This window comes from Eretmochelys imbricata, chromosome 7 (assembly GCF_965152235.1).
Source record: "Eretmochelys imbricata isolate rEreImb1 chromosome 7, rEreImb1.hap1, whole genome shotgun sequence".
Taxonomy (NCBI): Eukaryota; Metazoa; Chordata; order Testudines; family Cheloniidae; genus Eretmochelys; species Eretmochelys imbricata.
Window position 1 is genome coordinate 104207728 of NC_135578.1, and position 14321 is coordinate 104222048.

General features: G+C 43.5%; 1 protein-coding gene across 4 annotated transcripts in view; it reads right to left on the reverse strand.

The window, feature by feature from the left end:
• Nucleotides 1-11576, reverse strand: part of ZRANB1 (zinc finger RANBP2-type containing 1) — a 75437-nt gene extending 63861 nt beyond the window's left edge. For 3 of the 4 annotated variants that reach the window (XM_077822939.1, XM_077822936.1, XM_077822938.1), the window contains exon 1: nucleotides 11480-11576. The gene's annotated coding sequence lies outside the window, so the exon portion shown is untranslated. Of the gene's footprint in view, nucleotides 1-3693; nucleotides 3743-5740; nucleotides 5826-11479 lie in introns of all 4 variants that reach the window. The other variant, XM_077822937.1, reaches the window with a different exon arrangement.
• Between the last annotated feature and the right edge of the window lie 2745 nt (nucleotides 11577-14321).

Consider the following 14321-nt stretch of genomic DNA (forward strand, 5'->3'; position numbering starts at 1 on the left):
CTTCCGTCAACGTGCACGGGCTGAAATTGTGGAAAAGCAGCATCACTTGCCCCATAACCTCAGCCGTGCTGAACACAACGCCATCAGCCGCCGCAGGAACAACTCTGACATCATAATCAAAAAGGCTGACAAAGGAGGTGCTGTCATCATGAATAAGTTGGAATATGAACAAGAGGCTGCTAGGCAACTCTCTGACTCCACATTCTACAGGCCATTATCCTCTGATCCCACTGAGGATTACCAAAAGAAACTACATCATCTGCTCAAGAAACTCCCTGAAAAAGCACAGGAACAGATCTGTGCAGACACATGTCTAGAACCCCAACCAGGGGTATTCTATCTCTTCCCAAGATCCATAAACCTGGAAATCCTGGATGCCCCATCATCTCAGGCATTGGCACCCTGACAGGAGGATTGTCTGGCTACGTGGACTCTCTCCTCAGGCCCTACGCTACCAGCACTCCCAGCTATCTTCGAGACACCACTGACTTCCTGAGGAAACTACAATCCATCGGCGATCTTCCAGAAAACACCATCCTGGCCACTATGGATGTGGAAGCCCTTTACACCAACATTCCACACAAAGATGGACTACAAGCTATCAGGAACAGTATCCCCGACAATGTCACGGCAAACCTGGTGGCTGAACTTTGACTTTGTCCTCACCCATAACTATTTCACATTTGGGGACAATGTATACCTTCAAATCAGCGACACTGCTATGGGTACCCGCATGGCCCCACAGTATGCCAACATTTTTATGGCTGACTGAGAACGCTTCCTTAGCTCTCGTCCCCTAATGCCCCTACTCTACTTGCGCTACATTGATGACATCTTCATCATCGGGACCCATGGAAAAGAAGCCCTTGAGAAATTCCACCATGATTTCAACAATTTCCATCCCACCATCAACCTCAGCCTAGACCAATCCACACACGCGGTCCATTTCCTGGAAATTACTGTGCTAATAAGCGATGGTCACATAAACACCACCCTATATGATACAACCGCATTTGCTCCAATCCCTAATACAGAGACAAACACCTACAAGATTTCTATCAAGTGTTCTTAAAACTACAATACCCACCTGCTGAAGTGAAAAAACAGACTGACAGAGCCAGACGAGTACCCAGAAGTCACCTACTACAGGACAGGCCCAACAAAGAAAATAACCGAATGCCACTAGCTGTCACCTTCAGCCCCCAACTAAAACCTCTCCAGCGCATCAAAGATTTACAGCCTATCCTGAAAAATGATCCCTCACTGTCACAGATCTTGGGAGACAGACCAGTCCTCGCTTACAGACAGCCCCCCAACCTGAAGCAAATACTCACCAGCAACCACACACCACACAACAAAAACACTAACCCAGGAACCTATCCTTGCAACAAAGCCCGATGCCAACTCTGTCCACATATCTATTCAAGTGACAACATCATGGGACCTAATCACATCAGCCACACTATCAGAGGCTCGTTCACCTGCACCTCTACCAATGTGATATATGCCATCATGTGCCAGCAATGTCTCTCTGCCATGTACACTATCCAAACCGGACAGTCTCTACACAAAAGAATGGACACAAATCTGACATCAGGAATCATAACATTCCAAAACCGGTAAGAGAACACTTCAACCTCTCTGGCGACTCAGTAAAAGATTTAAGGGTGGCAATTTTGCAACAGAAAAGCTTCAAAAACAGACTCCAATGAGAAACTGCTGAGCCTGAATTAATATACAAACTAGATACTACAAAGTTTTTCTCTCCTGCTGATAATAGCTCATCTTAACTAATTAGCCTCTCATAGTTTGCATGGTAACTTCCAACTTATCTGTATATATCTTACTATATATGTTCCATTTTATGCATCCGATGAAGTGGGCTGTAGCCCACAAAAGCTTATGCTCTAATAAATTTGTTAGTCTCTAAGGTGCCACAAGTACTCCAGTTCTTTATGTTGGTTATTCTTCCAACATGGAATTTGCTGATTGTTTTATTTTCTTGCTCACTACCTTTAGAGTTAGTGTTCTTTTTTATATTTTTCTGTGTCCACACTGGCCCTGCTGGAGTGGCAAATTAGCGTTAGCAAAAAGGATAACTCAGCATGAGCCTCAGCAGGGAAGTAAATTATACTATATGCAAACCTTCAGATTTCACAGAAAATATCAACTCCATTGGCTATCCAAATAAGTGACCACACTTCTAGCATACTGATAGCGTCAACACGATAATCTCATCACATCAGCATTGAATCTCTGCAACAGCAGCAACTTTATATTATAATAAAGAAAGGAGGGATTATTGCAGAGCACAATCTAGAATTACGTTCTACATTAATATGAATACAACGAAGCAAGGAATTGAGCAAGTTAGTGTAGTTCACTTGTTTGTTTTAAAACAGATCATCTTATTTAAAAGAGAATGCAAATATAGTATTACATGTTGCTTTTCCTAAATAAACTAACAGTTAATGTGTATATCTTTAGTGATTGTTTGGCCTATATGTTTGAGGAAAAAAAATATCCTTTCCATTTTAAAAGAGAGCTGTTCTAAGCAAAAAACTAAGGCTGTCAATTACAGCAGACCCTTCCTAGAACACAGGATTCGGGATCCATGCACGGTACCGCGTTAACATGGGGACGGCGTTATAGCGGGGACCGCATTAAAATGAATTCCAATTAAATTAGTTAAAATTTGGGATCCATGGCCGCAACCGCGTTATACATGAATTCGCGCTATATAGACGCGTGTTCTAGCGAGGGTCCACTGTAATTGCAGTTAACACCTGCAATTAACTGAAAACAAATTTTTTAAACACATTAAATTGCATACCTCTGGCCGGAGAGGGAGGCATCAGCACTCCCTGCTGGTTTAGAGGCCCGTGCCTCCCGCCGGGCTGGAGGTAGGGGTGGGGGGGGGGGGGTCACAATTTTTTCTCACAGGGGAGGGGGTGAGTGCATAATTTTTTTTTTTTTTTAGTCCAAACGGGGTCGCCAGCACAAAAAAAAAGTTTGAGAAACACTGCCACAGAGAACAGGGGCCTGGCAAGCTCAGCATCCCTGTACCAGCCTCACCCCCCCTGCTGCATGTCGAGGCCCTTAGGTAAAATCCACCCTTCCTTGCAAACAGGGGCTCACTCAGCTGAAGGGAGTTCTATAATAATTTATTATTATTATTCTGCATTTGAAAGTTCAACTTTCATCATAAAGAGATTGCACTACAGTGCTTGTATGAAGTGAATTGAAATACTATTTCTCTTATCGTTTTTACAATGCAAATATTCGTAATAAAAAATATAAAGTGAGCACTGTACACTTTGTATTCTGTGTTGTAATTGAAATCAATATATTTGAAAATATAGAAAACATCCAAAAATATTTAAATAAATGGTATTCTATTATTGTTTAACAGTGCGATTAATCATGAAACTTTTTTTAATCACTTGACAAGCTCTACAAAAACAAAAAATGTTCAGAGTGCAGCAAGTGATCTGCCAACATTTCTCTTTGGCAACAAGTTTATATAGCACTGTTTTACTGTCTTTTAATATAATACAGTAAAACTTTGTAATTACACACTAGCAACTAAGACAAGCACTTCAGAGTTAAATATTATTAATCAATAAGTAAGCAATACAGACCCCCCCCCCTTCTCTAAACTATTGTCCAATATCTTGAGTAGATTTGTCTCACCTATCAAAGGGCCAGATCCTTCTTCACTGAAGTCAATGGGTGTAGGCCCCTAGATTATTAATAAATAAAACTGAAAATTAGGGCTGTCAATTAATAGCAGTTAACTCACACATTAACTCAAAAAAATTAATTGCAACTAATCGCAGTTTTAATCACACAAACAATAGAATACCAATATTTTGGATGTTTTTCTACATTTTCAAATATATTGATTTCTATTGCAACACAATACAAAATGTAAAGTGCTCACATTTTTATTACAAATATTTGCACGGTAAAAATGATAAACAAAAGAAATAGTATTTTTCATTTCATCTCATACAAGTACCGTGCAACTTACAAATGTAGATTTTTTTTGTGTTATATAACTGCACTCAAAAACAAAACAATGTAAAAGTTTAGAGCCTACAAGTCCACTCAGTCCTACTTCTTGTTCAGCCAATCGCTAAGAGAAACAAGTTTGTTTACATTTACGGGAGATAATGCTGCCCACTTCTTATTTACTATGTCACCTGAAAGTGAGAACAGGTGTTCGCATGGCACTTTTGTAGCCGACACTGCAAGGTATTTAAGTGCCAAATATGCTAAACATTTGTATGCCCCTTCATGCTTCGGCCACCATTCCAGAGGAGATGCTTCCATGCTGAGGATGCTAGTTAAACTAATTTGTTAATTAAATTCTGACTGAACTCCTTGGGGGAGAATGGTATGTCTCCTGCTCTGTTTTACTCGTATTCTGCCATTTACTTCATGTTGTAGCAGTCTCAGATACAGGGGTGAAAGTAAGAAGACAGACTTACTGGTACAGGGGCCCGGCGCTGGGCCCTTGTAAGGGGCGGGGCTAGGAGTCAGCCTCCCCCAGCCTACGCCACCTGGGGCTCCGGCAGCTATTTAAAAGGACCCGGGGCTCTGGCCGCTGCCAAGGTAACAATGGCAGCGGTGGCCAAGAGCACCAGGCCCTTTTAAATCACTGGGCCCAGAGGCAGCTGCCCCTTCCCCACCCCATGTCGGCGGCCCAAGGAGGGGGTGTTTACCTTAGGCATGGGAGGGGACATTAAAGCCAAACCTTTATGAAAATTAAATAAAACCACCTCAACTTGTAAGCAAGCCAAAGTAAGTGCACTTGTTTACGGCAAATCACTCTAGCAGTCTGATATTTTGCGATTATGCTCACCATATTACATTACAACAAGGATTAGTTTAACAAAAATATGTTACAGGAAGTACCAAAAAATAGATCAGTTATTATGCTCGCTTTCCTCAAAGTTCCTTATGAGGAAGGCTGGAGTGATCAGTTATAGAACAACAAATAAGTACTATGAACCTAATGTCCACACCTGGTCCTTATTCTCCAATTGCCTCTGTCTGTATTACATTGACTCCAGTCGACAATCTTTCATGATGCAGGGTAGGATTTAATAGATGTGGAATTTGATCCCCTCATGCTTTTTTTAAATTTATTTAATGTTAAAAAAAAACAAAACAGCACACACAATGAAATCATTTGTCCCCGAAAGCAACTGCTGGTTATTTGCCACGTGGGGAGAAGAAACTCATTTGGAGGCTGCAGTTGTCAGTTCAGGAAGTAAAGGCCCCATCCCACCCCTTTCTTCTTTGGATACATGCATAACCTGCAAGAATTCAGTAGAGACGAGGCCACCCCCAGCAAACTAATTTAAGTCCTCCAATCCTTATCCCACTGAGAATTGTAGCCACTGGATTCAGAGGGGCAGAGAGAGAGAGAGAAAGTATTCTCATGATCTGGCTCCCATGCTTAAGGTAAACAGAGCCATAAAGGGGCACAGTCAGGTCAAATTTACCCCAAAATTTAGGTTTTGTAAAGATAAAACTTCTACAAAACCCAAGACAAAATAGTAATTACCAAAATAATTGAAACTGGTGTGATTATGTAGTGTTATTCTGACAAATAAAATTTTCAGGATTTTGCAGAATTTTAAAATATTGTGTGCAGAATGCCCCGAGTAGTAATGTGCAATCTTCTGTAACCCCCAGATCCTTTTCAGTGGTACTATCTCTTAGTTATTACCTGAGCCACTAGCGATTATCGTTGAAAAGTCATGGAAGATGGAAGCGATTCCAGACGACTGGAAGAGGGCAAACATAGTGCCAATCTATACAAAGGGAAATAAGGACAACCCGGGGAATTACAGACCAGTCAGCTTAACTTCAATACCCGGAGAGATAATGGAGCAAATAATTAAGCAATCAATTTGTGAACACCTAGAAGAAAATAAGGTGATAAGCAATAGTCAGCATGGATTTGTCAAGAACAAATTGTGTCAAATCAACCTAATAGCTTTTTTTGACAGGGTAACAAGCCTTGTGGATTGCGGGGGGGGGGAAGAGCGGAGTGGTAGATGTGTTATATCTTGACTTTAATAAGGCTTTTGATACTCTGTCTCATAAACTAGGGAAATACAACCTAGATGGAGCTATGATAAGGTGAGTGCATAACTTGTTGGAAAACCATTCCCAAATAATAGTTATGAATGATGCATAGTCAAGCTGGAAGGTCATATCAAGTTTGCTGAGGATATCAAGCTGAGAGGGGTTCCAAGTGCTTTGGAAGATAGTATGAAAATTCAAAATGATCTAGACAAACTGGAGAAATGGTCTGAAGAAAACAGGATGAAATTCAATGACAACAAATGCAAAGTACTCCACTTAGGAAGGAATAATCAGTTGCACACACACACAAAATGGGAATGATTGCCTAGGAAGGACTACTGCAGAAAGGAATCTGGGAGTTATAATGGATCACAAGCTATATATGAGTCAACAGCGTAACACTGTTGCAATAATTCTGAGTTGTATTAGCAGGAGTGTTGTAAGCAAGACACAGTAAATAATTCTTCCACTTTACTCAGTGCTGATTAGGCCCCAACTAGAGTATTGTTTACAGTTCTGGGTGCCACACTTCAGAGAGATGTGGACAAACTGAAGAAAGTCCAGAGTAGAGCAACAAAAATGATAAAAGGTCTAGAAAACATGACTTGTGAGGGAGGATTGAAAATATTTGTTTGTTTAGTCTGGAGAAGAGAAGACTGAGGGGGGACATGGTAACAGTTTTCAAGTACATAAAATGTTACAAGGAAGAGGGGGAAAAAATGTACCTCGGAGGATAGCAGAAGCAGCAATGAGCTTAAATTGCAGCAAGAGCAGCTGAGGTTGGACATTAGGAAAAACCTCCTGTCAGGGTGGTTAAACACTGGAATAAACTGCCTAGGGAGGTTGTAGAATCTGCATCAGTGGAGATTTTTAAGAGTAGGTTAGATAAACACCTGTCAGGGATGGTCACTCTAGACAACACTTGGTCCTGCCATTAGTGCAGTAGATTGGACTAGCAGACCTCTCAAAGGCCCTTCCAATCCTATTATTCTTGTAATCTTCCTTAAAACATATAGGAAGTGTAAAATATAAGCAACTGAAGAGCAATTTTACAGAGTGCTTTTTTTCCTGTATCATGGTAAGAAAAAAAAAGTGCTACCATTAGGACATTCAAAATATTACTAGCCATCACAATATTTTATTTAACTCTTGTACCATTTTATTAAATTTTGCATAAATCACTGCAAAAATTATAGGACCATTTTAAATTATTTTCACAGATTATTTGTAACGGGATCTTATGCTGAAAAGGAAATTCTCTCTCAAGCCATGAACAAAAGCTCTATCAAGAAAATAAGTAAACAAGTAAGATCTTAAATTTAACAGAGCAAGTGATTCCAATATCTGGATTCCCTACACATCAAAACGGCAACTACTTTGACAAAAATGTATAAAAAGGAAGTGTTAGAATGTTATAATACAAATTAAATGTCTAATATAAATTATGCTTGGGATTGTGATTAAAAACAAAACTTCATCTTGTAAAAGTACAACATATTCAACTCAAACATCACCACAAAGTAAGCAATTATCTGCTATTTAACTGATTTTACCAAGCAATGCCATTTGACAAGTGATGCAGTAAGCTCATCACCAGCTGTGTAAAACATCATAACTGATATTTATTTTTGCACCCATTCTCCCACCATTTGTAGCACCCATTTAAAAAGGTAAAATGAAGACTTTGATAACTACAGAATTGTTCCCTTCTAGTTTCCCTGTACTAGTTTATTTACTGTTTCCAAATACAACTAAAGTTTAGTTCCATTTTAAATTGTTACTGCACCAATTAAGATGCAGCCTACTTGTTTACAGAATTCTTTAGCAAATAGCTGGTGTTTTTGCAATTTGTTAGGAAACATGATACTGTATTAGTAGAATTGGTGAGAAAAAGAGTAAACTGGTTAGCTACCCTGCAGATCTAGCAGCAGTTTAATTATTGCACGAACATCAATGATGATGCAGTACAAAGAAAGATGATTTAGCATACAGTGCTATACAAGAAGAAATAGTTTAATAGTCATTGTAATTTCAGCTCTATCCAAAAGCAAGATGTGGGAGATGAAGATAGAAGAAATAATTTAAAAAAAAAGTCAAGCTGGATGCAGGCATTAAACATGGAGAGGACAAGTAAGTTAAGCTGATACCACACTAAGATACTTGGTAAAATTCACATGAATTTTAAGCATTAGCAAGGGTACACCTAACTTGAATATATTTAAACAAAACCTAAATTCCTACAGATTCAATATTTAAACTAAAAAGGAAACACGTTAATGAGTATAAACCTGTAAACAAATACAGGTTCCTAGTGCGAAAGTAGGAAAGGTGGCCAAGATTGTTTCCTCCCAGTAAGAATCCTAAAATTACAAGCTGAACACCACAAGTCAGAGCTGCCTTGAATAGACAAATCTAAACTAACTTTGCTCTCTTCACCACCTTCAGAGTTGTGAGTCAGTCACTTCCTGATGTATCATTCTAAAATGTGCCATACAGAGACAACACAACTAATAAAATGCTTCTGATGGAGGACACACTCCATCTATTTTATATATTGTTTAAGGACCTGAGATATAAATTAAGTATAACTCATACTTCAAATTAAGGCTTTTCCATGATGAACTATTGTCCAGGAGTTCTAACATGCATCCATAGTCACTCAAGGATAAAATTTGGGTATGTTGTTTTGACCCAGAAGTATTTTTAACCAATGTCTCTAAAAGTCCACTTTGAGCTATGTTTCTGTATCAAGTGCATAAAAGGAGTGGTTTCTAACTATTTAGTGTTCCTGTTTACTTTAAAATACCTTCATTTTGTTAAAAATGTAATATTGTAGACCACTCTCCAATAACGAGGGACCAGTGTATTTGCAAATCCAGGGGCTGAGAGGGGACCATGATTTTTTCATTTAGAGAAGCGGCTACCAGCATTTCAACAAATCCTTTCTTCAAAACAATTACACTATATAGCTGAATCTTCCAAAAGCCTGTGAGCTGAAACAGATGCAGAAATGTTATTCCAGTCCAGCACTGTGACAAAACTAAATCTTTTATGATTTTACATCAACATGTATAAGTTAAAAACATCTGCAGATATTAGACTGCAGACGAGGAGACACCACCTCAGTTACTGGTCTCCCACTTCCATAGCTAGAAGATGCTGGGGGATGACTCATGTTACTCTACCATACCGCAACCCCACTGGATGATTACTGAACAATACTAATGCGTTTCAATGTCCTCTTTCACCATTATCGAAGTCAATTTTGAGTCTCTAATAGTTTAAGTGCTGAATAAACCAAAGGAAGAAGTGCCTCCTGAATTACACTTTCGGGGTTCTGAATACAATTATACTAACAAAAAAAAAAAAGGTTAATTTCTGCAGTGGACAACTCTGCATGCAACTGATATCGCACACAAAAAAGCTGAGAGGTGAGAATTAGTGTATGCTGTCACAAGACAAATTACTGTGTCCCTAAATACACATCTGCATACTAGATTAACTGCTTAAAGATTCACATTTTAAAGATTCAGGTATTGTTCCAATAAAAAGGAAACCCTACTGTTCAAAATGGCAATTCTCAAAAATTCTAGAACAGTTATTTTCTTCATTGATATCACTGAAAGTCACCGTGCTAGTAAAAAGGTCTTAGCAGCTGTGTTGTGTCTGCCAGGCAGGAGACCCAGATTCTACATCTGCAATCATATTAACACCATCTAGTTCTGAGGAGGTAGCTGGGACTAATCAGGATGAGGTGTGTTCAGAATCTGGATTGAAGAATGAGAGACAGTGCCTTGCATCACTCAAAGTTAACCACCTACAACTGTTCACAGAGTTGCATTAACGCACCCCAGAGAGGGTTGTATAGTTCATCTTTATCAGCAAGCTTGTTGGTACCATGTAGGGCTTTGAAGGTAGAGGAGCTCCTGAGGAGCCCCCCTCAAACTGAATATCAGAAGATTATCTTATAGTCTATTAATAAGAACGATTTCAGTTAATAAATTAAAAAGAATTCAGAAATATTTCAGACCCTGTTTGGACTATGGTTTATCTTCGTACATCACCACCACAAATGCTTTATACGACTTGGTACTATATGTTCAACATTAACTATGGATAACCTACTGTCTATAACACATGTGCAAACAAGTAATTCACAACATGCAGGCGGTTTCTGTAGTACAGAAGTAAAGACTTGTCTAGAAAAAAATGGGGGGGGGGAGAATAAACGGGAGTCAGGAGACCTATGATCTCATTCCTGTAGATCTCTGTACTGCAGATGTTTGGAGAGCAGCAAAATAAGGAGAGTTTCCTGGCTCTCCCTGTTTAACAGTCTTGTCATTTGAATATAGCTTTTAAATTGTCTGATATAGCGCTTTTGGGGTGTAGTGATAAACTCTGCATATAGCAGTGTACAAATAAACCTTCCTTCAGGGAATGGTTACTGCAGAAGCAAATTCCTGATTTCCAATGGAGAAGTGAACACTATTTATTCAAACTAGGATACAAGTTAATGGAGACACAAACAATAAAGTAAAAACAAGATTTAGATATTAATATGTGGAATTCAAAAGCCTTATGGGCAGAAGATGCACTATACGTCTCCGTTTAAGTAAGCTGGGGTCATCCTCCGACTATAAAAACACCCAACCTAGTTCACGTCGCAGGTATTTCTACATCAGTAAACAAACAAGCCAACTGCAGTAGCACCGTCTCTCCTGAGCGGGTGCATGGATCCCCTCAGCAGGCCGTGACGGGAGGGCGGCCAGGGGAGGACATGCAAGCAACGTTCTCACCCTTTTCCACACCGTGACTCCATGTTACGGGAGAAAAAGTTTCAGGACTCCCCCCGAACCACAAGGAAAGGGAAGGCGGCCGCAGCCCCCCACAACTCAACGCACGGGCTACGACCTGCCCTGCCGGACCTGAGGGGAGGCAGCCCCGGCTCAGCACGCAGCCCGAGCAGCGCTGGCTCTGGTGGCGGGATGGGACTCCCCTAGGTCGCTCACGGTGGGGAACCGACTAGGGCAGCAAGGGCCCTGCTGGGGGAGGGGCCGATTAGCGCCCCCCCCCGATCGTTAAAGGGGCGCGAGGAAAGGGGAGGAGCTAAGAAGGGGGCACCCAGCGACAGGAAGTTCCGTCCGTGGCGATGATCCCGGGGGGGAGGGGGGGGGGGTAGTCCCTGGCCTAAGTGTCCCGCAGGGCTGGGAGATTTCTCCCCAGAAGGCAGCCAGGCGGCTGGGGGAGAGAGGACCCCCGCCCCGGGTGACGGTGGGAGAGCGGGGCCTTGGGCGGCAGTTTCCAAAGGAGCCGCCGGTGGGTGGCCCAGAGGAGAATTGCTCTTAGTTGGGGGGGGGGGGGGAGAAGGTTGCCTTACCCCGCAGCGCCGCCTGCTCCTGCCGCTGCTCCCGGATCCGTCCCTCAGACACTAGTCGGTGCAAGCAGCCCCCCGCGCCCCCCACCAACCCCCCGCCCCGCTGGCTGCGGCTCCCCGCTCAGGACATGGTCTCTCCCGGCCTGGCTAGCTCGCTCGGCCGCGGGCGCTCCCACTCGGCGCAGCCGGGGGGATATGCAGCCCTAGACTCCCAAATCCTCTAATGGCGGCGGCTAGAGCGGCCCAAAGCAAAATAAATCCCCATACGGCAGAGGGCTCTCACGTCAGCGAGCCCGCACCCCTGCGGCATGCTCATTGGCGGAAAGCACCCCGTCCGCCTAGCCAATGCGAGAGCGCCTCTTTGGGAAGAACTGGTGATGTCATCCCCTGCCTCTGTGAGGATGCGGGTGTTCTCCCCTCCCCCATACAGAACCGGAGAGCGGCTCTTTCTCCACCCACCAGCCCAGAGAGAGAGCCCCGCCTTCTCTCAGAGAGGCAGACCCTCCCCTCCCCCATCGGCTCCTCCCCCACTAATTCACAGAGTTTCTCCCTCTCCCTGGCCTGGTCCCACCAGAGGACCACACATCTTGTAAGAAGAAAAGGAGGACTTGTAGCACCTTAGAGACTAGCACATTTATTCGTTACAGCTACAGCTCACTTCATCGGATGCATCTTGTAAGGTTGCCAGTTTTGCTAGGACCTGTTCTTGGAGGTTTCATCACACCACATAATCTTTAATTAAAAATTAATCTTTAATCCCTGGAGGCTCCAGGAAAATCCTGGAGGCTTGGCAACACTGCATGATGAGACCCAATCTCCAACATGGGAGCAGCCCCACAGGAGATCTCACTCCCACCCCTCTAGCTCACAGTTCTTCCCCTCCAGCAGGAGACCAGCCACACTAGAGACCCCCCACCCTTCCGCTCCCCCAAGGACACAGAAGACCCCCCCTCCCCCCGTACTGGAATGTAAACTGTATTATCCTGTTCAGCAACTAGGTAGGCCACATGTAACACTTGATCTGAGCATGGAACAGATCAAGCTGGTGGTGAATTAAAGTGTCTTCAAGCAAACACATCTGTGGTGTACCTGTTTGGGAAAGAAGCACTGTAGCCAGTCCATATCTGGTACAAGAGCCTGAACTGCTAATAGCAGCCCTGCAGCCTACTGTGTACAAGGTGCACGTGACACCACCCTACCCATCCACTACCCCAGTGTGCTTCCTCCCTCCCGGAGGAAACCACACAGGAGACTCTACCCCAGAGTGCTCTTTGTCTCCTAAGGGACAACATCAGAGGTTTTCAGTTCTGTTAGGATCACAAAGAAGAGACCCAGCTCTTTCCCCACAGACCCAAAAAGTGCCCGCTCTTTCCTTCTAGACCAGAAATGAGCACCATCCTCCCAATGGTCCAGAGTGCCAGTCTCTTGCTAGGCCTCAGAGCCTTGAACCTCACCAAAGTGGTCTAAAAAGGAGCTGTCACCTCCCTTTCTTTCTCTGCCACTCACGGACCCAGGGGAAACAAAGAGCCACATCACATTTTTCCCAGGAGCCAGAGGGAAATCCCTGGAGGGTGAGGGAATGCAGATGATTAAATCAAGATATTTTGTTTACCAGAAAGCTCTAGGATTGCCAATTCTGACTGAAGCTATTCCATGAGATTTTTTTCCCCCAACGTGACGTAATGTCATTAATTGTACTATACCTATTACAGTCTCCTGGATTGCTTTCAGTAGTCACCAGGAGATAGATGCCGATTCCAGTAGACTCCAAGCCACTCCGGGAGTGTTGGCAACCCTAGTGCTAATGGGTATAATGTGTTCTCAGTGGATTTATTCTAGTAACTTTCTCTTCATAAGTGTAATATATCCCATCATGAGGCAGATTTGTTGCCAAGCTGTTCAGCTATGTCTTCATGCTTACATAAGTGCTGGACCTGTGTTATACATCCTAATCATCATTGGTACAAGCTTAGCCACTGGAAACAATATCAAGGCTCTCACAGTCAACACGTACCAGGTCAGATATGTGTATTATAAAATTCAAAATCATAGCTGTCAAGTGAATGACATAAAACCTACTTCCGAAGGAGATTCTCCATGAAGAAGAGGAATAGTTTCCAAAGCCTCGTGCAATGGCAGATAACCACCCCCGTGAAGAGTGTCTTTGTTAGTGCTGGGGTACTCTGTCCCTCTCAGACCTCTGGTAATATATTCTGTGTATCACAAGTCACACACTATAAACCTGGCAGGGAAGTAAGGAGGCGAGCGGCAAGCCAGCAGCAGGGTGATGAGGCGGAGGTGGGGGGAGGCATGCGGGGGTGAGGAGGTGGGCAGGGTGGGCCTGGCAGCGGAGTAAGGAGGCAAGCAGCAAGCCAGCAGCAGGGTGAGGAGGCAGGCAGGGGGGAAGGTCTGGCTGCAAGCGGGGGAGTGAGGAGGAGAGCAGTGAGCCAGCAGCGAGCGGGGATTCTCTCAGCGGGTAGGGGGGTGTTTGTGGCAGGGAAGTGAGGAGGCAAGTGGCAGGTGTGGGGGGACACAGTAAGCCAGCAGCAGGTGCGGGGGCGAGGAGGCGAGTGGAAGGCACATTGGTGGAAGGCCCCAAGCCCCCCCACTTGCCCGGAGGAGCCCCAGGCCAGCCACAGCCATGCCTCCCCTCCCCAGACCCAAGCCGCTCCAGGGGAAAAGTGTCTCTTCAAAGATGCTTTTGCTAGGCCCCAGGCAGGTTCCGGGGTGGCTGAGGAGGTGATACTCAGTTTCCTGGGTTTCTCGGTAATCTACCTGGAGTCTGAAACTGAATAGCACATACTGCCTCCTCAGCCACCCCAGAACCTCTTAGGACATAATAAAG